Genomic DNA, 25,160 nt, shown 5'->3' with positions numbered 1-25,160 from the left:
CAGCCTTTTAAACTCACCTGAGCTAACAGGTATGTGCGCTGGTTACTCTGCTGCGCTTAAAATTTCTTTTTTGGTTTGCTACAATGCCTTTTCTGAAACGTTGTCTCCTTCTGCTGGAACACTGACTTCTTTCATTTAATGCCTGCAGACTATAAAAGAGAACCCAACCCAAAAAGTTTGGTTGATTAGTCTGTGGCATTCTGTTAAACTGTTGCTTATGGCGGTCTCTGTGAGCTTCTCAGCGACATTCAGCCAGCCAGGTATCCTGCCTGCAGTAGATGGAATGTGGCAATGGAACGCTGGCTGCGCGTGTCATAATAGGCTCTGAGCCTTTATATACCTGTGCACAGCAGCAGCCACCTTCAGTCTGCTGCTGGACAGCCAGCAGCAGCAGCAGCAGGAGAGGTATGTAATCAGGAGCCCTCCTGCTAAGGGTAGACAGCTGCTCGTTCCACCCCACCCCCCGCCTTAATTGGTTCTCCTCCCTTCCAACGGTGTTGAGGCGGGTGGGAACAGCAGGGGGTGAAGGTGCTGTGTTTAAAGAGGTGGAGTTATGCAGATCTAAAACGCGTGGATTGCAGCAGCAGCAAGCCGAAAAGTGCAGGCATGTAAGGGATCTAGAGGTTGACAACATGTCTTCTTAACGGGAGTCCAGGAGCTCATCTCCACAAATGGACTTTTCAGGATCCTTGGGTGGCTCCGTAGTTTGAAACCAATTCTGGTTATCGCTTCTCGGCCTTTTGGCTAAGATCAAGTGTAGTATCTGTTCTTATCAGTTTAATATCTGATACGTCCCCTATCTGGGGACCATATATTAAATGGATTTTTAGAACAGGGAGATGGAAAAAGAGCTTGCTCTGTCCACTCCACGCATTGACCTGGTATTGCAGTATCTCCAGGACTGGTGCACCCCTTCTTTAATGCAGTTTCTAAAATCAGAAAGAATTGAATTCAATGTTTTTTGTTCATTTTGCTTGTTTGTCGGATTTTGGGATGGACTCTTTGGCTTTGCTTTTCTTCTCCTCATTGGATTTTTCATGTTCAAAGTTGCAGAAGCCAGATTACAAGCTCATTTTGGTTCAACTTCAGCAACTGTGCATTGCATTGCCATGTAATGTGATGCAATGCTATCTTTCTAGCTCTCCCTTTTTACTTCCTTTTGGATAAACAGACATATTAGGCAAGCATTTTGGAGCTTTCACCTAAATAACTACAGGTGGTGAGATAAGCTGCACAATATAATTGACCTTTCAGTATATTGTTGCACACACACCATCTATTTAGCAAATGCCCTTGTTATCAACAGCAGCCTTTTAAACTCACCTGAGCTAACAGGTATGTGCGCTGGTTACTCTGCTGCGCTTAAAATTTCTTTTTTGGTTTGCTACAATGCCTTTTCTGAAACGTTTTCTCCTTCTGCTGGAACACTGACTTCTTTCATTTAATGCCTGCAGACTATAAAAGAGAACCCAACCCAAAAAGTTTGGTTGATTAGTCTGTGGCATTCTGTTAAACTGTTGCTTATGGCGGTCTCTGTGAGCTTCTCAGCGACATTCAGCCAGCCAGGTATCCTGCCTGCAGTAGATGGAATGTGGCAATGGAACGCTGGCTGCGCGTGTCATAATAGGCTCTGAGCCTTTATATACCTGTGCACAGCAGCAGCCACCTTCAGTCTGCTGCTGGACAGCCAGCAGCAGCAGCAGCAGGAGAGGTATGTAATCAGGAGCCCTCCTGCTAAGGGTAGACAGCTGCTCGTTCCACCCCACCCCCCGCCTTAATTGGTTCTCCTCCCTTCCAACGGTGTTGAGGCGGGTGGGAACAGCAGGGGGTGAAGGTGCTGTGTTTAAAGAGGTGGAGTTATGCAGATCTAAAACGCGTGGATTGCAGCAGCAGCAAGCCGAAAAGTGCAGGCATGTAAGGGATCTAGAGGTTGACAACATGTCTTCTTAACGGGAGTCCAGGAGCTCATCTCCACAAATGGACTTTTCAGGATCCTTGGGTGGCTCCGTAGTTTGAAACCAATTCTGGTTATCGCTTCTCGGCCTTTTGGCTAAGATCAAGTGTAGTATCTTTTGAAAAGGCAGTTTTGTCCTTGGGCTGCCCTAGTAAATTGATGCATATTACACACTGGTTTGGTGCACTTGTTAGTACGCCAGGTGGCTCATAGAGTTATCTGATGGAAAACATGGCCCTCCAGGATCGAAGTCACTAGGCTGGGTAAGTGTGAGGGCTTTGGAGCAATGTGCCCCAGGAGTAGGCGCCCTGGTGGGAGTCCAAGCTTACTGGGACTGGGAACCCCAGAAAGACTTGGCTTCGTAGCACGCCGCACCTTTGCCAATCATACTTTCTGAGCAACCCCCCCTATTCCTGGCCTCCGGGCTAGGAAGGGGAATTTTTATAAACCCGGTCGGAGGTCCGGTCAGCTTTGGGCTGAGAAACCAACACAGGCTCCAACTCCACTAGGGTGGCAGCCTAGATGGAAGCTGGCAGCACGAAAACGGCTCTTCTCCGGCTTCGGCTAGGGAGAGCATCGGAGATCCCTGACCCTCGCTGTGGCCTTCTGGCTCGGAGGGATGGGGATGGTTTATTGGGGACCCTCTCCTCCGGGAAGGGTCCACATGAATCCTCGCCTCGTGCGCTGTTTTGGTGTGACTTCGGTCACATTTTTCAGTGCCTTGGATGCAGCTTCAATCAAAAAATCTGTTCTTATCAGTTTAATATCTGATACGTCCCCTATCTGGGGACCATATATTAAATGGATTTTTAGAACAGGGAGATGGAAAAAGAGCTTGCTCTGTCCACTCCACGCATTGACCTGGTATTGCAGTATCTCCAGGACCGGTGCACCCCTTCTTTAATGCAGTTTCTAAAATCAGAAAGAATTGAATTCAATGTTTTTTGTTCATTTTGCTTGTTTGTCGGATTTTGGGATGGACTCTTTGGCTTTGCTTTTCTTCTCCTCATTGGATTTTTCATGTTCAAAGTTGCAGAAGCCAGATTACAAGCTCATTTTGGTTCAACTTCAGCAACTGTGCATTGCATTGCCATGTAATGTGATGCAATGCTATCTTTCTAGCTCTCCCTTTTTACTTCCTTTTGGATAAACAGACATATTAGGCAAGCATTTTGGAGCTTTCACCTAAATAACTACAGGTGGTGAGATAAGCTGCACAATATAATTGACCTTTCAGTATATTGTTGCACACACACCATCTATTTAGCAAATGCCCTTGTTATCAACAGCAGCCTTTTAAACTCACCTGAGCTAACAGGTATGTGCGCTGGTTACTCTGCTGCGCTTAAAATTTCTTTTTTGGTTTGCTACAATGCCTTTTCTGAAACGTTGTCTCCTTCTGCTGGAACACTGACTTCTTTCATTTAATGCCTGCAGACTATAAAAGAGAACCCAACCCAAAAAGTTTGGTTGATTAGTCTGTGGCATTCTGTTAAACTGTTGCTTATGGCGGTCTCTGTGAGCTTCTCAGCGACATTCAGCCAGCCAGGTATCCTGCCTGCAGTAGATGGAATGTGGCAATGGAACGCTGGCTGCGCGTGTCATAATAGGCTCTGAGCCTTTATATACCTGTGCACAGCAGCAGCCACCTTCAGTCTGCTGCTGGACAGCCAGCAGCAGCAGCAGCAGGAGAGGTATGTAATCAGGAGCCCTCCTGCTAAGGGTAGACAGCTGCTCGTTCCACCCCACCCCCCGCCTTAATTGGTTCTCCTCCCTTCCAACGGTGTTGAGGCGGGTGGGAACAGCAGGGGGTGAAGGTGCTGTGTTTAAAGAGGTGGAGTTATGCAGATCTAAAACGCGTGGATTGCAGCAGCAGCAAGCCGAAAAGTGCAGGCATGTAAGGGATCTAGAGGTTGACAACATGTCTTCTTAACGGGAGTCCAGGAGCTCATCTCCACAAATGGACTTTTCAGGATCCTTGGGTGGCTCCGTAGTTTGAAACCAATTCTGGTTATCGCTTCTCGGCCTTTTGGCTAAGATCAAGTGTAGTATCTGTTCTTATCAGTTTAATATCTGATACGTCCCCTATCTGGGGACCATATATTAAATGGATTTTTAGAACAGGGAGATGGAAAAAGAGCTTGCTCTGTCCACTCCACGCATTGACCTGGTATTGCAGTATCTCCAGGACCGGTGCACCCCTTCTTTAATGCAGTTTCTAAAATCAGAAAGAATTGAATTCAATGTTTTTTGTTCATTTTGCTTGTTTGTCGGATTTTGGGATGGACTCTTTGGCTTTGCTTTTCTTCTCCTCATTGGATTTTTCATGTTCAAAGTTGCAGAAGCCAGATTACAAGCTCATTTTGGTTCAACTTCAGCAACTGTGCATTGCATTGCCATGTAATGTGATGCAATGCTATCTTTCTAGCTCTCCCTTTTTACTTCCTTTTGGATAAACAGACATATTAGGCAAGCATTTTGGAGCTTTCACCTAAATAACTACAGGTGGTGAGATAAGCTGCACAATATAATTGACCTTTCAGTATATTGTTGCACACACACCATCTATTTAGCAAATGCCCTTGTTATCAACAGCAGCCTTTTAAACTCACCTGAGCTAACAGGTATGTGCGCTGGTTACTCTGCTGCGCTTAAAATTTCTTTTTTGGTTTGCTACAATGCCTTTTCTGAAACGTTGTCTCCTTCTGCTGGAACACTGACTTCTTTCATTTAATGCCTGCAGACTATAAAAGAGAACCCAACCCAAAAAGTTTGGTTGATTAGTCTGTGGCATTCTGTTAAACTGTTGCTTATGGCGGTCTCTGTGAGCTTCTCAGCGACATTCAGCCAGCCAGGTATCCTGCCTGCAGTAGATGGAATGTGGCAATGGAACGCTGGCTGCGCGTGTCATAATAGGCTCTGAGCCTTTATATACCTGTGCACAGCAGCAGCCACCTTCAGTCTGCTGCTGGACAGCCAGCAGCAGCAGCAGCAGGAGAGGTATGTAATCAGGGGCCCTCCTGCTAAGGGTAGACAGCTGCTCGTTCCACCCCACCCCCCGCCTTAATTGGTTCTCCTCCCTTCCAACGGTGTTGAGGCGGGTCGGAACAGCAGGGGGTGAAGGTGCTGTGTTTAAAGAGGTGGAGTTATGCAGATCTAAAACGCGTGGATTGCAGCAGCAGCAAGCCGAAAAGTGCAGGCATGTAAGGGATCTAGAGGTTGACAACATGTCTTCTTAACGGGAGTACAGGAGCTCATCTCCACAAATGGACTTTTCAGGATCCTTGGGTGGCTCCGTAGTTTGAAACCAATTCTGGTTATCGCTTCTCGGCCTTTTGGCTAAGATCAAGTGTAGTATCTGTTCTTATCAGTTTAATATCTGATACGTCCCCTATCTGGGGACCATATATTAAATGGATTTTTAGAACAGGGAGATGGAAAAAGAGCTTGCTCTGTCCACTCCACGCATTGACCTGGTATTGCAGTATCTCCAGGACCGGTGCACCCCTTCTTTAATGCAGTTTCTAAAATCAGAAAGAATTGAATTCAATGTTTTTTGTTCATTTTGCTTGTTTGTCGGATTTTGGGATGGACTCTTTGGCTTTGCTTTTCTTCTCCTCATTGGATTTTTCATGTTCAAAGTTGCAGAAGCCAGATTACAAGCTCATTTTGGTTCAACTTCAGCAACTGTGCATTGCATTGCCATGTAATGTGATGCAATGCTATCTTTCTAGCTCTCCCTTTTTACTTCCTTTTGGATAAACAGACATATTAGGCAAGCATTTTGGAGCTTTCACCTAAATAACTACAGGTGGTGAGATAAGCTGCACAATATAATTGACCTTTCAGTATATTGTTGCACACACACCATCTATTTAGCAAATGCCCTTGTTATCAACAGCAGCCTTTTAAACTCACCTGAGCTAACAGGTATGTGCGCTGGTTACTCTGCTGCGCTTAAAATTTCTTTTTTGGTTTGCTACAATGCCTTTTCTGAAACGTTGTCTCCTTCTGCTGGAACACTGACTTCTTTCATTTAATGCCTGCAGACTATAAAAGAGAACCCAACCCAAAAAGTTTGGTTGATTAGTCTGTGGCATTCTGTTAAACTGTTGCTTATGGCGGTCTCTGTGAGCTTCTCAGCGACATTCAGCCAGCCAGGTATCCTGCCTGCAGTAGATGGAATGTGGCAATGGAACGCTGGCTGCGCGTGTCATAATAGGCTCTGAGCCTTTATATACCTGTGCACAGCAGCAGCCACCTTCAGTCTGCTGCTGGACAGCCAGCAGCAGCAGCAGCAGGAGAGGTATGTAATCAGGAGCCCTCCTGCTAAGGGTAGACAGCTGCTCGTTCCACCCCACCCCCCGCCTTAATTGGTTCTCCTCCCTTCCAACGGTGTTGAGGCGGGTGGGAACAGCAGGGGGTGAAGGTGCTGTGTTTAAAGAGGTGGAGTTATGCAGATCTAAAACGCGTGGATTGCAGCAGCAGCAAGCCGAAAAGTGCAGGCATGTAAGGGATCTAGAGGTTGACAACATGTCTTCTTAACGGGAGTCCAGGAGCTCATCTCCACAAATGGACTTTTCAGGATCCTTGGGTGGCTCCGTAGTTTGAAACCAATTCTGGTTATCGCTTCTCGGCCTTTTGGCTAAGATCAAGTGTAGTATCTGTTCTTATCAGTTTAATATCTGATACGTCCCCTATCTGGGGACCATATATTAAATGGATTTTTAGAACAGGGAGATGGAAAAAGAGCTTGCTCTGTCCACTCCACGCATTGACCTGGTATTGCAGTATCTCCAGGACCGGTGCACCCCTTCTTTAATGCAGTTTCTAAAATCAGAAAGAATTGAATTCAATGTTTTTTGTTCATTTTGCTTGTTTGTCGGATTTTGGGATGGACTCTTTGGCTTTGCTTTTCTTCTCCTCATTGGATTTTTCATGTTCAAAGTTGCAGAAGCCAGATTACAAGCTCATTTTGGTTCAACTTCAGCAACTGTGCATTGCATTGCCATGTAATGTGATGCAATGCTATCTTTCTAGCTCTCCCTTTTTACTTCCTTTTGGATAAACAGACATATTAGGCAAGCATTTTGGAGCTTTCACCTAAATAACTACAGGTGGTGAGATAAGCTGCACAATATAATTGACCTTTCAGTATATTGTTGCACACACACCATCTATTTAGCAAATGCCCTTGTTATCAACAGCAGCCTTTTAAACTCACCTGAGCTAACAGGTATGTGCGCTGGTTACTCTGCTGCGCTTAAAATTTCTTTTTTGGTTTGCTACAATGCCTTTTCTGAAACGTTGTCTCCTTCTGCTGGAACACTGACTTCTTTCATTTAATGCCTGCAGACTATAAAAGAGAACCCAACCCAAAAAGTTTGGTTGATTAGTCTGTGGCATTCTGTTAAACTGTTGCTTATGGCGGTCTCTGTGAGCTTCTCAGCGACATTCAGCCAGCCAGGTATCCTGCCTGCAGTAGATGGAATGTGGCAATGGAACGCTGGCTGCGCGTGTCATAATAGGCTCTGAGCCTTTATATACCTGTGCACAGCAGCAGCCACCTTCAGTCTGCTGCTGGACAGCCAGCAGCAGCAGCAGCAGGAGAGGTATGTAATCAGGAGCCCTCCTGCTAAGGGTAGACAGCTGCTCGTTCCACCCCACCCCCCGCCTTAATTGGTTCTCCTCCCTTCCAACGGTGTTGAGGCGGGTGGGAACAGCAGGGGGTGAAGGTGCTGTGTTTAAAGAGGTGGAGTTATGCAGATCTAAAACGCGTGGATTGCAGCAGCAGCAAGCCGAAAAGTGCAGGCATGTAAGGGATCTAGAGGTTGACAACATGTCTTCTTAACGGGAGTCCAGGAGCTCATCTCCACAAATGGACTTTTCAGGATCCTTGGGTGGCTCCGTAGTTTGAAACCAATTCTGGTTATCGCTTCTCGGCCTTATGGCTGCGATCTAGTGTTGGTTTTACTGGCATTGGTTGTAGTTGGAAGGTGCCTGGGGTACCCCGCCTCTTGGCCTTGGGTTCGGGTCCCACTCTTGTAGTGGGGCTTAGGCCCTTGCTGCTATAATGAGGTGGGCTTAGTCCCTGGGCAACGGGTTGCGATCCCAGCTGTACAGTCCTAGGATTGTTCAGCGACTCCTTAGTTGCGGAAATCCCCCATTATTGGTTGCGGAAATCCCCGTTTTCCTGTTGCGGAAATCCTTGTTTCACCATGGATTCAGATCCAGGTGAAATTCCGACCTATGCCCGGTTACGGCATACGGTGCGGTTTTACTTCCATGAGGGAGGTAAAGATAACAGAGGTTTACGTTTTATTGTGGATGATCTTCTTGTGAAATTTTTTTCAATCCAGAAATCCGAGATCCTTGCAATCCAAGACTACCCGAAGCGTGGTGTATACGATGTCACATTCACTGAAAAAGGTATCCACCAAGATTTTTGCCGTAAAATGAATGATCCTGATATAATTTACCAGAGAAAGCCAATCTTTAAAGGTGTTAAAATTGTCGAACATGAATTAGATGTGATAAAAACTGTAATTGTTAAAATTTACTCTCCTTATACAAAAGAAAGCGATGTTATTTCATTTTTATCCAATTATTTCAGCAAAGTGGTAAGCCATGGAAAAGTTATGAATGAGTGCGGAGTTTGGGCGTGTAAGTGGAAATTTACGGTGACATGTATTAAGGACCCTTCAAGCCCGGGGGGCATAAGACTTCCCCCAGCACGTTTTAGAATTGGAAACACGAATGGTGACCTCTTTTTTAATGGGATGCTGGCATTCTGTAGGAAATGCAAAAAATACGGCCATTCTAACTGTGACATTACTTGTGTAGCCTGTGGGAGCAAAGACCATAAAACTGAAAATTGTACAACTGGAATTTTTTGTAGCAACTGTGTTTCCAGAGGTCATGCTTTTTCTCATTGTCCTTTTAGGAATACCTCAAAGAGAGCTCAAGCTGGGCAAACAGAGAGACCTTCACCCCCTGAACCAGAAAAGCCCTCACCCCCTGACCAACCCTCGGCTGGTTCGGACAAGCCCGCGGAGGAGAATGAGGGGGAGAGTATGGAAATACCGACCGAGGATGGTGAGCCATGGTGTACTGTTGGAAACTCGAAGCAAAAGAGGGAACGGCGTGGTAACCCACAAACAGAAACCCCTGCGGAGGGACCGAGGGTGGGTGCTACAGGCCAATCCTCACCTTCGAATCCTCCTGGGAATACTCAAGGGCGCGAACAGTCTGGGCCAAAAAAACGCAGGTTGCACGGAGTGGATAGGGCACCTAAGGAAGTACCCCCACCGGAACCCCCGGATGGAAGTGGGAAACCTCAAACGGTGCCTTTACAGGGTGAGGAGGTTGCCAATGTCCCACCCCCTTCAGAAATGGAGGGGGAGATGGAGATGGCTGACTCAGTGATCCTGGAAACTCCTGAAAATAAGTGGTCAACGTCTGAGACGCATGTGCTCGATACGATTCCCCCAGATGGTGCCTCGATAGGGGTCCAAATGGGGGTTCGTGAGCAAAGAGGCAGGCAATACGACCAAGCAGAGTTGGACAGAATGGAACAAGAGTATATCCTGGGAGGTCTACGGTCTGGGACACTAACAGATGAGGAGTCCTCCGTGACGGGCTCTCTGTTGACGATCAATGATCCCTCATCTCCTGGAATAGAAATATAAACCAGCTGAGGTAAGAGTTTGAAAGAATGCTAAATTTCCTTTTTTTCTCTTATGGCAGGGATTAGCGGTTTTTCTCTTAACGCTAGAGGGTTGAAAACTAAGACCAGAAGAGTTGCTCTCTTTGATTTTTTATCCTCTCTAACAGCTACAGTTTTCTTTTTACAGGAATGCTGCATCCCACACAGTTTAAATTATACAGAATATGAGACTGATTGGGCACATGGACCCTCAGTATGGTCAGGATCAAACGGGTCCAGGTCAGCAGGGGTCGCCATTCTTTTTAAAGGGAATGTTTTTATTGACTCTGTTCAAGAGGTTTTACCAGGTAGAATTTTATTAGTAAAAGCTTTTATTGATGGTTTTAAATGGCAATTTTTAAACTTTTATGGAGCCACAGATAAGCAAGAAAGAGCTGATATGTTGAATATGTTACCCTTATTTATTAATGATTCTGTCCCTCTTATTTTATCAGGAGATTTTAATTGCATTTTAGGTGGAGAAAAAAGGTTCTCAAGCTCCACAAGTAGGAATTATGATAAAACGTCTTTTATGTTAAAAAATGTCATACAAGATTTTAATTTAACAGATGTTTTTAAGGAGTGTAATAAAGACTTGCCTGCAGAGGAATGGGTAACCTGGAGCAACGTGAATTGTAGCTCCAGGATTGATTTTATTTTCTGCTCTAAAAATGTATTGCCTTTTAAATGTGAGCTTTTATCTAATGTTTTTTCTGATCACAAACTTTTATCCTTTTATGTGAAATGTAATGATTTTAAGAAAAAAGGAAAAGGTACCTGGAAGTTAAACATTTCCCTTTTAGAAGACCCCCAAGTTTTATCTGATTTTACTGAATTTTATTTACATTTTAAAAGAATAAGAGACCCCCATATCCCTATAAGTAGGTGGTGGGAAAAGATGAAAAAGAACATAAGAGATTTTTTTATGAAGGTTGGGGTCCAGAAAGCTAAAGAGAAAAGAGAATTTTATTGCCAACTCAACACTAGATTGGAGACCTTATATAAATTGAAGAGCCATGAGATTGAAGTAGATAAAGAAATTAGTGACTTAAAAAGTGAAATTCAGCATACCTTAGAACAGAGAGGTAAAGAGTTAATTTTCCATGCAAAGGTCCAACATGTTGAAAATAATGAAACCTGTTCACGATATTTTTTTAAATGTATGGTGAAAAATCGTGTTTTTATTGAATCAATGGAAGGTAAACAAGACATAGAGGGTATTTTAGCTAAAGTGCATGAATTTTATTCCGAGCTTTTTAACACAAAATCTGTTGATGACCATTTTATGAAAAGTACTTTGGATGAAATTACAACTGTTTTAGACCCTGTCTCACAAGATGTTTTATTACAGAGTCTAACTGAAGATGAGATATCTGAGACCATAAGAAGCTTTAAGTCTGGTAAAGTACCGGGGCCTGATGGTATACCCATAGAATTTTATAAGGTTTTTTATGATATTTTACAGGAGGATTTATTTTATGTTTTTAACGAGGTTTTTAATACAAAAACCCTACCGAACTCCTGGAAGAAAGGTGAGGTCTCCCTTATATACAAAAAGGAAGACAAAACGCAACTAAGAAATTGGAGACCTATCACCCTTCTAAATTGTGATTACAAAATAATGGCAAAAATTTGTGCAAATAGACTTAAAAAGGTAATAGGTAACATAATCCACCCAAACCAAGTGTGTGGCATACCAGGAAGGAGTGTTTGGGAAAATTTGAATCTAATCAAAGATGTAATAGATGACACAAAGTCGAGGGGAAGTAAGCTGGCAGTCCTGTCTCTCGACTTTGAAAAAGCATTTGATAGAGTGTCACACCAATTCCTTTTTAATGTTTTAGCTAAAATGGGTATACCAGAAGGTTTTTTATGCTCTCTCAAAGCATTTTATCATGGTTGCACTAGTAAGGTTTTAGTAAATGGTTTTAAGACAAGTGATGTGTTTTTAAATTCTGGTGTAAAACAAGGTTGCCCTCTGTCCCCCTTGTTATTTATTTGTGCCCTTGAACCCCTACTCAGTGTCTTAAGGAGAGACAAGCAAATCCGAGGCGTCCATTTGCCAGGTGGGGGAGGGCTAGAAGCAAAAGTTACTGGATATATGGATGATGTAGCCATAACATGTAAAGATGACCTGTCTATCCGGAAAACACTACGGCAAGTGGAATACTTCTGTGGTGGATCTGGTTTTAAAGTAAATTTTAACAAAAGCTGTATTTTAAATGTGGGGAATATGATTTTAAATGATGTACCGGTTCCTGAATGTGACTCTGTAAAGATTCTAGGTGTGATTTTTAACGAAACAAACAAAGGTAAAGAAAGCTGGGATCTTGTGGCACAAAAGGTAAATCAAAAACTATGTATGTGGAGGTTGAGGAAATTAACAATGGAAGGGAAGGTACTAGTTATAAAAATGGTAATTGTGCCTTTGTTATTGTACTTAAGTTTGGTGTTTCCCCCCCCCACACATACCTTTACGAAAATAATCAAAGCTTGTTTCACTTTTTTCTGGAGCTCCAAGATGGAGAAATTGAAAAGAGAGTTAGTGGTCAAGCCTAAAGAGAAAGGCGGTAAAGATTTCCCCGATTTTAGAGCTTTTGTTTTAATAAGATTTTTTGTTTTATGTTTTAATGCACTGTCGAAAAATAGTTATTGGTCATATTTCATCCGTTTTAACACAGGTTATTTTATGAAACGTCATGGATGGTTTGAAACAGTTTTAAGTTCCCCATATGCTCTTAATACACCAGAAAGCTATAAGATTTTAGGAACTATTGTAAACACGTATGACTTAAAAGGGAAAAGTGCAGAAGACTTAAGAGATAGCAAGATGATTTTAAATGGTTTCAAACAAAAGGAATCAATTGTACAGATTGGGAATTTTAATGATAATAAATGTACTGACATATGGAAAGTTATTAATGAACCCTATCTTTTTAATTCCCAGAAGGACCTGGCCTGGAGCTGTGTGCATGATTGTCTTCCATGTCGGGCATTCCAACACCGAAGAGGACTCGTGAGAACTGCCAGATGTCCAAGACAAAGATGCCTCGGAGATGAGACTGTTTTACATGTTTTATGGACTTGTCACTTTGCACGACAAACATGGACTACAATATTTCCTTTGCTTCAAAAAATGACAAACATTAAGGATCTTACTTTTGAAACTGTCTTATTTGGTCGTGTGGAGTGCCCCAACGCCAGCAAGAGGATCATCGCATGGAAGACAATCAGTACCATCAAAGAAGCTCTATGGAAGGCCAGGAACATCCTTCTTTTTAAACACGATGTTTTATCTGTGAAAGATGTTTTAGAGTTGGCTTTTAGTGAAATGTATATGTATTATTTATTGGATAAAAAGAGAAATGTAATTTTATCAAAACAATGGCTGGTAAAAGAATGGAACACAGCAATCTAAACACATTGTCTGTATTTTAATGTAATTTTACTGCCTTATTGAACTGAAATCAATTTATGTACGAATGCATTTTAAAATGTAATGATTTTATGTTCATATCTAATGTATTGTAATTAAGTTTTATCCAATAAACGGGTGTACCTATGTTTGGGTACATTCCAAGTCAAAAAAAAAATCTGTTCTTATCAGTTTAATATCTGATACGTCCCCTATCTGGGGACCATATATTAAATGGATTTTTAGAACAGGGAGATGGAAAAAGAGCTTGCTCTGTCCACTCCACGCATTGACCTGGTATTGCAGTATCTCCAGGACCGGTGCACCCCTTCTTTAATGCAGTTTCTAAAATCAGAAAGAATTGAATTCAGTGTTTTTTGTTCATTTTGCTTGTTTGTCGGATTTTGGGATGGACTCTTTGGCTTTGCTTTTCTTCTCCTCATTGGATTTTTCATGTTCAAAGTTGCAGAAGCCAGATTACAAGCTCATTTTGGTTCAACTTCAGCAACTGTGCATTGCATTGCCATGTAATGTGATGCAATGCTATCTTTCTAGCTCTCCCTTTTTACTTCCTTTTGGATAAACAGACATATTAGGCAAGCATTTTGGAGCTTTCACCTAAATAACTACAGGTGGTGAGATAAGCTGCACAATATAATTGACCTTTCAGTATATTGTTGCACACACACCATCTATTTAGCAAATGCCCTTGTTATCAACAGCAGCCTTTTAAACTCACCTGAGCTAACAGGTATGTGCGCTGGTTACTCTGCTGCGCTTAAAATTTCTTTTTTGGTTTGCTACAATGCCTTTTCTGAAACGTTGTCTCCTTCTGCTGGAACACTGACTTCTTTCATTTAATGCCTGCAGACTATAAAAGAGAACCCAACCCAAAAAGTTTGGTTGATTAGTCTGTGGCATTCTGTTAAACTGTTGCTTATGGCGGTCTCTGTGAGCTTCTCAGCGACATTCAGCCAGCCAGGTATCCTGCCTGCAGTAGATGGAATGTGGCAATGGAACGCTGGCTGCGCGTGTCATAATAGGCTCTGAGCCTTTATATACCTGTGCACAGCAGCAGCCACCTTCAGTCTGCTGCTGGACAGCCAGCAGCAGCAGCAGCAGGAGAGGTATGTAATCAGGAGCCCTCCTGCTAAGGGTAGACAGCTGCTCGTTCCACCCCACCCCCCGCCTTAATTGGTTCTCCTCCCTTCCAACGGTGTTGAGGCGGGTGGGAACAGCAGGGGGTGAAGGTGCTGTGTTTAAAGAGGTGGAGTTATGCAGATCTAAAACACGTGGATTGCAGCAGCAGCAAGCCGAAAAGTGCAGGCATGTAAGGGATCTAGAGGTTGACAACATGTCTTCTTAACGGGAGTCCAGGAGCTCATCTCCACAAATGGACTTTTCAGGATCCTTGGGTGGCTCCGTAGTTTGAAACCAATTCTGGTTATCGCTTCTCGGCCTTTTGGCTAAGATCAAGTGTAGTATCTGTTCTTATCAGTTTAATATCTGATACGTCCCCTATCTGGGGACCATATATTAAATGGATTTTTAGAACAGGGAGATGGAAAAAGAGCTTGCTCTGTCCACTCCACGCATTGACCTGGTATTGCAGTATCTCCAGGACCGGTGCACCCCTTCTTTAATGCAGTTTCTAAAATCAGAAAGAATTGAATTCAATGTTTTTTGTTCATTTTGCTTGTTTGTCGGATTTTGGGATGGACTCTTTGGCTTTGCTTTTCTTCTCCTCATTGGATTTTTCATGTTCAAAGTTGCAGAAGCCAGATTACAAGCTCATTTTGGTTCAACTTCAGCAACTGTGCATTGCATTGCCATGTAATGTGATGCAATGCTATCTTTCTAGCTCTCCCTTTTTACTTCCTTTTGGATAAACAGACATATTAGGCAAGCATTTTGGAGCTTTCACCTAAATAACTACAGGTGGTGAGATAAGCTGCACAATATAATTGACCTTTCAGTATATTGTTGCACACACACCATCTATTTAGCAAATGCCCTTGTTATCAACAGCAGCCTTTTAAACTCACCTGAGCTAACAGGTATGTGCGCTGGTTACTCTGCTGCGCTTAAAATTTCTTTTTTGGTTTGCTACAATGCCTTTTCTGAAACGTTGTCTCCTTCTGCTGGAACACTGACTTCTTTCATTTAATGCCTGCAGACTATAAAAGAGAACCCAACCCAAAAAGTTTGGTTGATTAGTCTGTGGCATTCTGTTAAACTGTTGCTTATGGCGGTCTCTGTGAGCTTCTCAGCGACATTCAGCCAGCCAGGTATCCTGCCTGCAGTAGATGGAATGTGGCAATGGAACGCTGGCTGCGCGTGTCATAATAGGCTCTGAGCCTTTATATACCTGTGCACAGCAGCAGCCACCTTCAGTCTGCTGCTGGACAGCCAGCAGCAGCAGCAGCAGGAGAGGTATGTAATCAGGAGCCCTCCTGCTAAGGGTAGACAGCTGCTCGTTCCACCCCACCCCCCGCCTTAATTGGTTCTCCTCCCTTCCAACGGTGTTGAGGCGGGTGGGAACAGCAGGGGGTGAAGGTGCTGTGTTTAAAGAGGTGGAGTTATGCAGATCTAAAACGCGTGGATTGCAGCAGCAGCAAGCCGAAAAGTGCAGGCATGTAAGGGATCTAGAGGTTGACAACATGTCTTCTTAACGGGAGTCCAGGAGCTCATCTCCACAAATGGACTTTTCAGGATCCTTGGGTGGCTCCGTAGTTTGAAACCAATTCTGGTTATCGCTTCTCGGCCTTTTGGCTAAGATCAAGTGTAGTATCTGTTCTTATCAGTTTAATATCTGATACGTCCCCTATCTGGGGACCATATATTAAATGGATTTTTAGAACAGGGAGATGGAAAAAGAGCTTGCTCTGTCCACTCCACGCATTGACCTGGTATTGCAGTATCTCCAGGACCGGTGCACCCCTTCTTTAATGCAGTTTCTAAAATCAGAAAGAATTGAATTCAATGTTTTTTGTTCATTTTGCTTGTTTGTCGGATTTTGGGATGGACTCTTTGGCTTTGCTTTTCTTCTCCTCATTGGATTTTTCATGTTCAAAGTTGCAGAAGCCAGATTACAAGCTCATTTTGGTTCAACTTCAGCAACTGTGCATTGCATTGCCATGTAATGTGATGCAATGCTATCTTTCTAGCTCTCCCTTTTTACTTCCTTTGGGATAAACAGACATATTAGGCAAGCATTTTGGAGCTTTCACCTAAATAACTACAGGTGGTGAGATAAGCTGCACAATATAATTGACCTTTCAGTATATTGTTGCACACACACCATCTATTTAGCAAATGCCCTTGTTATCAACAGCAGCCTTTTAAACTCACCTGAGCTAACAGGTATGTGCGCTGGTTACTCTGCTGCGCTTAAAATTTCTTTTTTGGTTTGCTACAATGCCTTTTCTGAAACGTTGTCTCCTTCTGCTGGAACACTGACTTCTTTCATTTAATGCCTGCAGACTATAAAAGAGAACCCAACCCAAAAAGTTTGGTTGATTAGTCTGTGGCATTCTGTTAAACTGTTGCTTATGGCGGTCTCTGTGAGCTTCTCAGCGACATTCAGCCAGCCAGGTATCCTGCCTGCAGTAGATGGAATGTGGCAATGGAACGCTGGCTGCGCGTGTCATAATAGGCTCTGAGCCTTTATATACCTGTGCACAGCAGCAGCCACCTTCAGTCTGCTGCTGGACAGCCAGCAGCAGCAGCAGCAGCAGGAGAGGTATGTAATCAGGAGCCCTCCTGCTAAGGGTAGACAGCTGCTCGTTCCACCCCACCCCCCGCCTTAATTGGTTCTCCTCCCTTCCAACGGTGTTGAGGCGGGTGGGAACAGCAGGGGGTGAAGGTGCTGTGTTTAAAGAGGTGGAGTTATGCAGATCTAAAACGCGTGGATTGCAGCAGCAGCAAGCCGAAAAGTGCAGGCATGTAAGGGATCTAGAGGTTGACAACATGTCTTCTTAACGGGAGTCCAGGAGCTCATCTCCACAAATGGACTTTTCAGGATCCTTGGGTGGCTCCGTAGTTTGAAACCAATTCTGGTTATCGCTTCTCGGCCTTTTGGCTAAGATCAAGTGTAGTATCTGTTCTTATCAGTTTAATATCTGATACGTCCCCTATCTGGGGACCATATATTAAATGGATTTTTAGAACAGGGAGATGGAAAAAGAGCTTGCTCTGTCCACTCCACGCATTGACCTGGTATTGCAGTATCTCCAGGACCGGTGCACCCCTTCTTTAATGCAGTTTCTAAAATCAGAAAGAATTGAATTCAATGTTTTTTGTTCATTTTGCTTGTTTGTCGGATTTTGGGATGGACTCTTTGGCTTTGCTTTTCTTCTCCTCATTGGATTTTTCATGTTCAAAGTTGCAGAAGCCAGATTACAAGCTCATTTTGGTTCAACTTCAGCAACTGTGCATTGCATTGCCATGTAATGTGATGCAATGCTATCTTTCTAGCTCTCCCTTTTTACTTCCTTTTGGATAAACAGACATATTAGGCAAGCATTTTGGAGCTTTCACCTAAATAACTACAGGTGGTGAGATAAGCTGCACAATATAATTGACCTTTCAGTATATTGTTGCACACACACCATCTATTTAGCAAATGCCCTTGTTATCAACAGCAGCCTTTTAAACTCACCTGAGCTAACAGGTATGTGCGCTGGTTACTCTGCTGCGCTTAAAATTTCTTTTTTGGTTTGCTACAATGCCTTTTCTGAAACGTTGTCTCCTTCTGCTGGAACACTGACTTCTTTCATTTAATGCCTGCAGACTATAAAAGAGAACCCAACCCAAAAAGTTTGGTTGATTAGTCTGTGGCATTCTGTTAAACTGTTGCTTATGGCGGTCTCTGTGAGCTTCTCAGCGACATTCAGCCAGCCAGGTATCCTGCCTGCAGTAGATGGAATGTGGCAATGGAACGCTGGCTGCGCGTGTCATAATAGGCTCTGAGCCTTTATATACCTGTGCACAGCAGCAGCCACCTTCAGTCTGCTGCTGGACAGCCAGCAGCAGCAGCAGCAGGAGAGGTATGTAATCAGGAGCCCTCCTGCTAAGGGTAGACAGCTGCTCGTTCCACCCCACCCCCCGCCTTAATTGGTTCTCCTCCCTTCCAACGGTGTTGAGGCGGGTGGGAACAGCAGGGGGTGAAGGTGCTGTGTTTAAAGAGGTGGAGTTATGCAGATCTAAAACGCGTGGATTGCAGCAGCAGCAAGCCGAAAAGTGCAGGCATGTAAGGGATCTAGAGGTTGACAACATGTCTTCTTAACGGGAGTCCAGGAGCTCATCTCCACAAATGGACTTTTCAGGATCCTTGGGTGGCTCCGTAGTTTGAAACCAATTCTGGTTATCGCTTCTCGGCCTTTTGGCTAAGATCAAGTGTAGTATCTGTTCTTATCAGTTTAATATCTGATACGTCCCCTATCTGGGGACCATATATTAAATGGATTTTTAGAACAGGGAGATGGAAAAAGAGCTTGCTCTGTCCACTCCACGCATTGACCTGGTATTGCAGTATCTCCAGGACCGGTGCACCCCTTCTTTAATGCAGTTTCTAAAATCAGAAAGAATTGAATTCAATGTTTTTTGTTCATTTTGCTTGTTTGTCGGATTTTGGGATGGACTCTTTGGCTTTGCTTTTCTTCTCCTCATTGGATTTTTCATGTTCAAAGTTGCAGAAGCCAGATTACAAGCTCATTTTGGTTCAACTTCAGCAACTGTGCATTGCATTGCCATGTAATGTGATGCAATGCTATCTTTCTAGCTCTCCCTTTTTACTTCCTTTTGGATAAACAGACATATTAGGCAAGCATTTTGGAGCTTTCACCTAAATAACTACAGGTGGTGAGATAAGCTGCACAATATAATTGACCTTTCAGTATATTGTTGCACACACACCATCTATTTAGCAAATGCCCTTGTTATCAACAGCAGCCTTTTAAACTCACCTGAGCTAACAGGTATGTGCGCTGGTTACTCTGCTGCGCTTAAAATTTCTTTTTTGGTTTGCTACAATGCCTTTTCTGAAACGTTGTCTCCTTCTGCTGGAACACTGACTTCTTTCATTTAATGCCTGCAGACTATAAAAGAGAACCCAACCCAAAAAGTTTGGTTGATTAGTCTGTGGCATTCTGTTAAACTGTTGCTTATGGCGGTCTCTGTGAGCTTCTCAGCGACATTCAGCCAGCCAGGTATCCTGCCTGCAGTAGATGGAATGTGGCAATGGAACGCTGGCTGTGCGTGTCATAATAGGCTCTGAGCCTTTATATACCTGTGCACAGCAGCAGCCACCTTCAGTCTGCTGCTGGACAGCCAGCAGCAGCAGCAGCAGGAGAGGTATGTAATCAGGAGCCCTCCTGCTAAGGGTAGACAGCTGCTCGTTCCACCCCACCCCCCGCCTTAATTGGTTCTCCTCCCTTCCAACGGTGTTGAGGCGGGTGGGAACAGCAGGGGGTGAAGGTGCTGTGTTTAAAGAGGTGGAGTTATGCAGATCTAAAACGCGTGGATTGCAGCAGCAGCAAGCCGAAAAGTGCAGGCATGTAAGGGATCTAGAGGTTGACAACATGTCTTCTTAACGGGAGTCCAGGAGCTCATCTCCACAAATGGACTTTTCAGGATCCTTGGGTGGCTCCGTAGTTTGAAACCAATTCTGGTTATCGCTTCTCGGCCTTTTGGCTAAGATCAAGTGTAGTATCTGTTCTTATCAGTTTAATATCTGATACGTCCCCTATCTGGGGACCATATATTAAATGGATTTTTAGAACAGGGAGATGGAAAAAGAGCTTGCTCTGTCCACTCCACGCATTGACCTGGTATTGCAGTATCTCCAGGACCGGTGCACCCCTTCTTTAATGCAGTTTCTAAAATCAGAAAGAATTGAATTCAATGTTTTTTGTTCATTTTGCTTGTTTGTCGGATTTTGGGATGGACTCTTTGGCTTTGCTTTTCTTCTCCTCATTGGATTTTTCATGTTCAAAGTTGCAGAAGCCAGATTACAAGCTCATTTTGGTTCAACTTCAGCAACTGTGCATTGCATTGCCATGTAATGTGATGCAATGCTATCTTTCTAGCTCTCCCTTTTTACTTCCTTTTGGATAAACAGACATATTAGGCAAGCATTTTGGAGCTTTCACCTAAATAACTACAGGTGGTGAGATAAGCTGCACAATATAATTGACCTTTCAGTATATTGTTGCACACACACCATCTATTTAGCAAATGCCCTTGTTATCAACAGCAGCCTTTTAAACTCACCTGAGCTAACAGGTATGTGCGCTGGTTACTCTGCTGCGCTTAAAATTTCTTTTTTGGTTTGCTACAATGCCTTTTCTGAAACGTTGTCTCCTTCTGCTGGAACACTGACTTCTTTCATTTAATGCCTGCAGACTATAAAAGAGAACCCAACCCAAAAAGTTTGGTTGATTAGTCTGTGGCATTCTGTTAAACTGTTGCTTATGGCGGTCTCTGTGAGCTTCTCAGCGACATTCAGCCAGCCAGGTATCCTGCCTGCAGTAGATGGAATGTGGCAATGGAACGCTGGCTGCGCGTGTCATAATAGGCTCTGAGCCTTTATATACCTGTGCACAGCAGCAGCCACCTTCAGTCTGCTGCTGGACAGCCAGCAGCAGCAGCAGCAGGAGAGGTATGTAATCAGGAGCCCTCCTGCTAAGGGTAGACAGCTGCTCGTTCCACCCCACCCCCCGCCTTAATTGGTTCTCCTCCCTTCCAACGGTGTTGAGGCGGGTGGGAACAGCAGGGGGTGAAGGTGCTGTGTTTAAAGAGGTGGAGTTATGCAGATCTAAAACGCGTGGATTGCAGCAGCAGCAAGCCGAAAAGTGCAGGCATGTAAGGGATCTAGAGGTTGACAACATGTCTTCTTAACGGGAGTCCAGGAGCTCATCTCCACAAATGGACTTTTCAGGATCCTTGGGTGGCTCCGTAGTTTGAAACCAATTCTGGTTATCGCTTCTCGGCCTTTTGGCTAAGATCAAGTGTAGTATCTGTTCTTATCAGTTTAATATCTGATACGTCCCCATCTGGGGACCATATATTAAATGGATTTTTAGAACAGGGAGATGGAAAAAGAGCTTGCTCTGTCCACTCCACGCATTGACCTGGTATTGCAGTATCTCCAGGACCGGTGCACCCCTTCTTTAATGCAGTTTCTAAAATCAGAAAGAATTGAATTCAATGTTTTTTGTTCATTTTGCTTGTTTGTCGGATTTTGGTATGGACTCTTTGGCTTTGCTTTTCTTCTCCTCATTGGATTTTTCATGTTCAAAGTTGCAGAAGCCAGATTACAAGCTCATTTTGGTTCAACTTCAGCAACTGTGCATTGCATTGCCATGTAATGTGATGCAATGCTATCTTTCTAGCTCTCCCTTTTTACTTCCTTTTGGATAAACAGACATATTAGGCAAGCATTTTGGAGCTTTCACCTAAATAACTACAGGTGGTGAGATAAGCTGCACAATATAATTGACCTTTCAGTATATTGTTGCACACACACCATCTATTTAGCAAATGCCCTTGTTATCAACAGCAGCCTTTTAAACTCACCTGAGCTAACAGGTATGTGCGCTGGTTACTCTGCTGCGCTTAAAATTTCTTTTTTGGTTTGCTACAATGCCTTTTCTGAAACGTTGTCTCCTTCTGCTGGAACACTGACTTCTTTCATTTAATGCCTGCAGACTATAAAAGAGAACCCAACCCAAAAAGTTTGGTTGATTAGTCTGTGGCATTCTGTTAAACTGTTGCTTATGGCGGTCTCTGTGAGCTTCTCAGCGACATTCAGCCAGCCAGGTATCCTGCCTGCAGTAGATGGAATGTGGCAATGGAACGCTGGCTGCGCGTGTCATAATAGGCTCTGAGCCTTTATATACCTGTGCACAGCAGCAGCCACCTTCAGTCTGCTGCTGGACAGCCAGCAGCAGCAGCAGCAGGAGAGGTATGTAATCAGGAGCCCTCCTGCTAAGGGTAGACAGCTGCTCGTTCCACCCCACCCCCCGCCTTAATTGGTTCTCCTCCCTTCCAACGGTGTTGAGGCGGGTGGGAACAGCAGGGGGTGAAGGTGCTGTGTTTAAAGAGGTGGAGTTATGCAGATCTAAAACGCGTGGATTGCAGCAGCAGCAAGCCGAAAAGTGCAGGCATGTAAGGGATCTAGAGGTTGACAACATGTCTTCTTAACGGGAGTCCAGGAGCTCATCTCCACAAATGGACTTTTCAGGATCCTTGGGTGGCTCCGTAGTTTGAAACCAATTCTGGTTATCGCTTCTCGGCCTTTTGGCTAAGATCAAGTGTAGTATCTGTTCTTATCAGTTTAATATCTGATACGTCCCCTATCTGGGGACCATATATTAAATGGATTTTTAGAACAGGGAGATGGAAAAAGAGCTTGCTCTGTCCACTCCACGCATTGACCTGGTATTGCAGTATCTCCAGGACCGGTGCACCCCTTCTTTAATGCAGTTTCTAAAATCAGAAAGAATTGAATTCAATGTTTTTTGTTCATTTTGCTTGTTTGTCGGATTTTGGGATGGACTCTTTGGCTTTGCTTTTCTTCTCCTCATTGGATTTTTCATGTTCAAAGTTGCAGAAGCCAGATTACAAGCTCATTTTGGTTCAACTTCAGCAACTGTGCATTGCATTGCCATGTAATGTGATGCAATGCTATCTTTCTAGCTCTCCCTTTTTACTTCCTTTTGGATAAACAGACATATTAGGCAAGCATTTTGGAGCTTTCACCTAAATAACTACAGGTGGTGAGATAAGCTGCACAATATAATTGACCTTTCAGTATATTGTTGCACACACACCATCTATTTAGCAAATGCCCTTGTTATCAACAGCAGCCTTTTAAACTCACCTGAGCTAACAGGTATGTGCGCTGGTTACTCTGCTGCGCTTAAAATTTCTTTTTTGGTTTGCTACAATGCCTTTTCTGAAACGTTGTCTCCTTCTGCTGGAACACTGACTTCTTTCATTTAATGCCTGCAGACTATAAAAGAGAACCCAACCCAAAAAGTTTGGTTGATTAGTCTGTGGCATTCTGTTAAACTGTTGCTTATGGCGGTCTCTGTGAGCTTCTCAGCGACATTCAGCCAGCCAGGTATCCTGCCTGCAGTAGATGGAATGTGGCAATGGAACGCTGGCTGCGCGTGTCATAATAGGCTCTGAGCCTTTATATACCTGTGCACAGCAGCAGCCACCTTCAGTCTGCTGCTGGACAGCCAGCAGCAGCAGCAGCAGGAGAGGTATGTAATCAGGAGCCCTCCTGCTAAGGGTAGACAGCTGCTCGTTCCACCCCACCCCCCGCCTTAATTGGTTCTCCTCCCTTCCAACGGTGTTGAGGCGGGTGGGAACAGCAGGGGGTGAAGGTGCTGTGTTTAAAGAGGTGGAGTTATGCAGATCTAAAACGCGTGGATTGCAGCAGCAGCAAGCTGAAAAGTGCAGGCATGTAAGGGATCTAGAGGTTGACAACATGTCTTCTTAACGGGAGTCCAGGAGCTCATCTCCACAAATGGACTTTTCAGGATCCTTGGGTGGCTCCGTAGTTTGAAACCAATTCTGGTTATCGCTTCTCGGCCTTTTGGCTAAGATCAAGTGCTTTATTGCAGGAGATTGTGGTTGAAGGGCACTCGGGTACCCCTCTCCTTGGCCTGGCAGGATCGTCCACTTTGGTGGACTTAGCCTGCTTGCTGCTATTAGGGAGAGGGCTTAGTCCCAGGGTAACGAGTTGCGATCCCCCAGCTTCCAGGTGTTTTTCGCTGCAAGAACACTGGGAGCGCAGATTGAAAGCGGCTGCAATTTGCAACCTTGTTGCGTTTTTCCATGGAGGTTGACCCTAACCTCGTGCCTCTTTATGCGAGGCTAAAAAACTCTATCCGAGTTCACTTCACGGCGGGTGGCTCGGATATGAGGAAATTAGGGTATGTAGTCCAGGACGTGCTCAGGAACCTTCTTGGCGTACAAAGGAATGAAATTCTCTCCATCCAGGATTATCCCAGAAGAGGTGACTATGACATCACATTCACCGGAGAAGGTATTTTTAGAGATGTACTAGAAAAGTTAAAAAAAGTTGAAAATAGTCCTGTTTTGAAAGGGATACAAATTGTTGAGCACGTCCTGGATGAGGTAAGACTGGTTATTGTAAAAATATTTTCGCCCTTTGTTTCTGCTCCAGAAGTAATGTCATTTCTAGCAATTTATTTTAAAAGTGTTAAATGTATTGGGAAGATATTAAACGAATATAACATATGGACATCTAAGTGGAAATTCCTTGTGAAGTGTACAAGAGATCCAAATACACCAGGTGGTATACGGCTCCCCCCTGCCCGTTTCAAAATTGGGCAAACAAATGGGGATTTCTTCTTTTCTGGGATGCCAGTATATTGCAGAAATTGTGGGCGCTATGGTCATTCAAAAGAAAACTGTCATGTATCATGTAGAAATTGTGCTAGTGAAGAACATGAGACAAAAGAATGCCCTAAGGAAAAGAAATGCAGTTTTTGCCAGACTCCAGGTCACTTTTATTTTTCTTGCCCTCACAGATTTCGGGAAGATGAGCAAAAGGGGAAGTCCAAGACGTCCGACCAAGGACCAAAAGATCAGACCACCCCTCAGGAGGAGGAACAACAACCTGGAGCCTCTGGAGACAATAAGGGCGTACCAAATAGTGAAGTGTCTCCAGAGTCTATGACAGGTAAAATACCAAATCCCAAAACCTGGCTGCAGGACCTGCGGGAGTCCAAAAGGAGGGCTGAGAAGGAGCAGAAGGGCACTACTGGTAAGGTCAAAAGGGACCGGCAAAAGGCCGACACAGAAGCCCATGCCCAGTCTGGGTCTCCTAGTGCTGAGGGCGCTGAGTGGATAAAGGTGGGTCCTAAGAAAAAGAAAAAGGGTGGTTCGGAGGAGGCAGCAGGAGGTGAACAGATGGACACTTCTCCAGAAGGGGACGTGGACGCTGGACCCTCAGGGGTTTCGGTCTCCGCTGCTACAGGTGGGGACCGGGATCTTGCTGCCTCTGAAGAGTCAGAGGCTCTGCCTTGTGCGCAACCTCCTCCTATAGG

At 44.2% G+C, this 25,160-nt stretch overlaps 13 non-coding genes and 1 pseudogene across 13 annotated transcripts; all 14 read left to right on the top strand.

Moving 5' to 3' along the window:
• Positions 1-724: 724 nt before the first annotated feature.
• LOC141233409 (U2 spliceosomal RNA) lies at positions 725-915 on the top strand. Its single transcript, XR_012299509.1, has one exon. It is a non-coding gene; the product is annotated as a U2 spliceosomal RNA (small nuclear RNA).
• A 1,115-nt stretch (positions 916-2,030) lies between these two features.
• On the top strand, positions 2,031-2,146 carry LOC141233423 (U2 spliceosomal RNA; annotated as a pseudogene).
• A 524-nt stretch (positions 2,147-2,670) lies between these two features.
• Positions 2,671-2,852, top strand: LOC141233414 (U2 spliceosomal RNA). Its single transcript, XR_012299514.1, has one exon. It is a non-coding gene; the product is annotated as a U2 spliceosomal RNA (small nuclear RNA).
• Positions 2,853-3,967: 1,115 nt separating this feature from the next.
• Positions 3,968-4,158, top strand: LOC141233407 (U2 spliceosomal RNA). Its single transcript, XR_012299507.1, has one exon. It is a non-coding gene; the product is annotated as a U2 spliceosomal RNA (small nuclear RNA).
• Positions 4,159-5,273: 1,115 nt separating this feature from the next.
• LOC141233406 (U2 spliceosomal RNA) lies at positions 5,274-5,464 on the top strand. The gene has a single exon (XR_012299506.1). It is a non-coding gene; the product is annotated as a U2 spliceosomal RNA (small nuclear RNA).
• A 1,115-nt stretch (positions 5,465-6,579) lies between these two features.
• Positions 6,580-6,770, top strand: LOC141233405 (U2 spliceosomal RNA). Its single transcript, XR_012299505.1, has one exon. It is a non-coding gene; the product is annotated as a U2 spliceosomal RNA (small nuclear RNA).
• A 6,446-nt stretch (positions 6,771-13,216) lies between these two features.
• On the top strand, positions 13,217-13,405 carry LOC141233415 (U2 spliceosomal RNA). Its single transcript, XR_012299515.1, has one exon. It is a non-coding gene; the product is annotated as a U2 spliceosomal RNA (small nuclear RNA).
• Positions 13,406-14,520: 1,115 nt separating this feature from the next.
• On the top strand, positions 14,521-14,711 carry LOC141233404 (U2 spliceosomal RNA). Its single transcript, XR_012299504.1, has one exon. It is a non-coding gene; the product is annotated as a U2 spliceosomal RNA (small nuclear RNA).
• A 1,115-nt stretch (positions 14,712-15,826) lies between these two features.
• Positions 15,827-16,017, top strand: LOC141233403 (U2 spliceosomal RNA). The gene has a single exon (XR_012299503.1). It is a non-coding gene; the product is annotated as a U2 spliceosomal RNA (small nuclear RNA).
• Positions 16,018-17,135: 1,118 nt separating this feature from the next.
• Positions 17,136-17,326, top strand: LOC141233428 (U2 spliceosomal RNA). The gene has a single exon (XR_012299522.1). It is a non-coding gene; the product is annotated as a U2 spliceosomal RNA (small nuclear RNA).
• Positions 17,327-18,441: 1,115 nt separating this feature from the next.
• On the top strand, positions 18,442-18,632 carry LOC141233427 (U2 spliceosomal RNA). Its single transcript, XR_012299521.1, has one exon. It is a non-coding gene; the product is annotated as a U2 spliceosomal RNA (small nuclear RNA).
• A 1,115-nt stretch (positions 18,633-19,747) lies between these two features.
• Positions 19,748-19,938, top strand: LOC141233424 (U2 spliceosomal RNA). The gene has a single exon (XR_012299520.1). It is a non-coding gene; the product is annotated as a U2 spliceosomal RNA (small nuclear RNA).
• A 1,115-nt stretch (positions 19,939-21,053) lies between these two features.
• LOC141233410 (U2 spliceosomal RNA) lies at positions 21,054-21,243 on the top strand. Its single transcript, XR_012299510.1, has one exon. It is a non-coding gene; the product is annotated as a U2 spliceosomal RNA (small nuclear RNA).
• A 1,115-nt stretch (positions 21,244-22,358) lies between these two features.
• Positions 22,359-22,549, top strand: LOC141233413 (U2 spliceosomal RNA). Its single transcript, XR_012299513.1, has one exon. It is a non-coding gene; the product is annotated as a U2 spliceosomal RNA (small nuclear RNA).
• Positions 22,550-25,160: the final 2,611 nt, after the last annotated feature.

This window comes from Phyllobates terribilis, unplaced genomic scaffold (genome assembly GCF_046119375.1).
Source record: "Phyllobates terribilis strain yellow unplaced genomic scaffold, ASM4611937v1 Scaffold_587__1_contigs__length_1013667, whole genome shotgun sequence".
NCBI classification, from domain to species: Eukaryota; Metazoa; Chordata; class Amphibia; order Anura; family Dendrobatidae; genus Phyllobates; species Phyllobates terribilis.
This window is presented reverse-complemented; position numbering and strand designations above follow the sequence as displayed.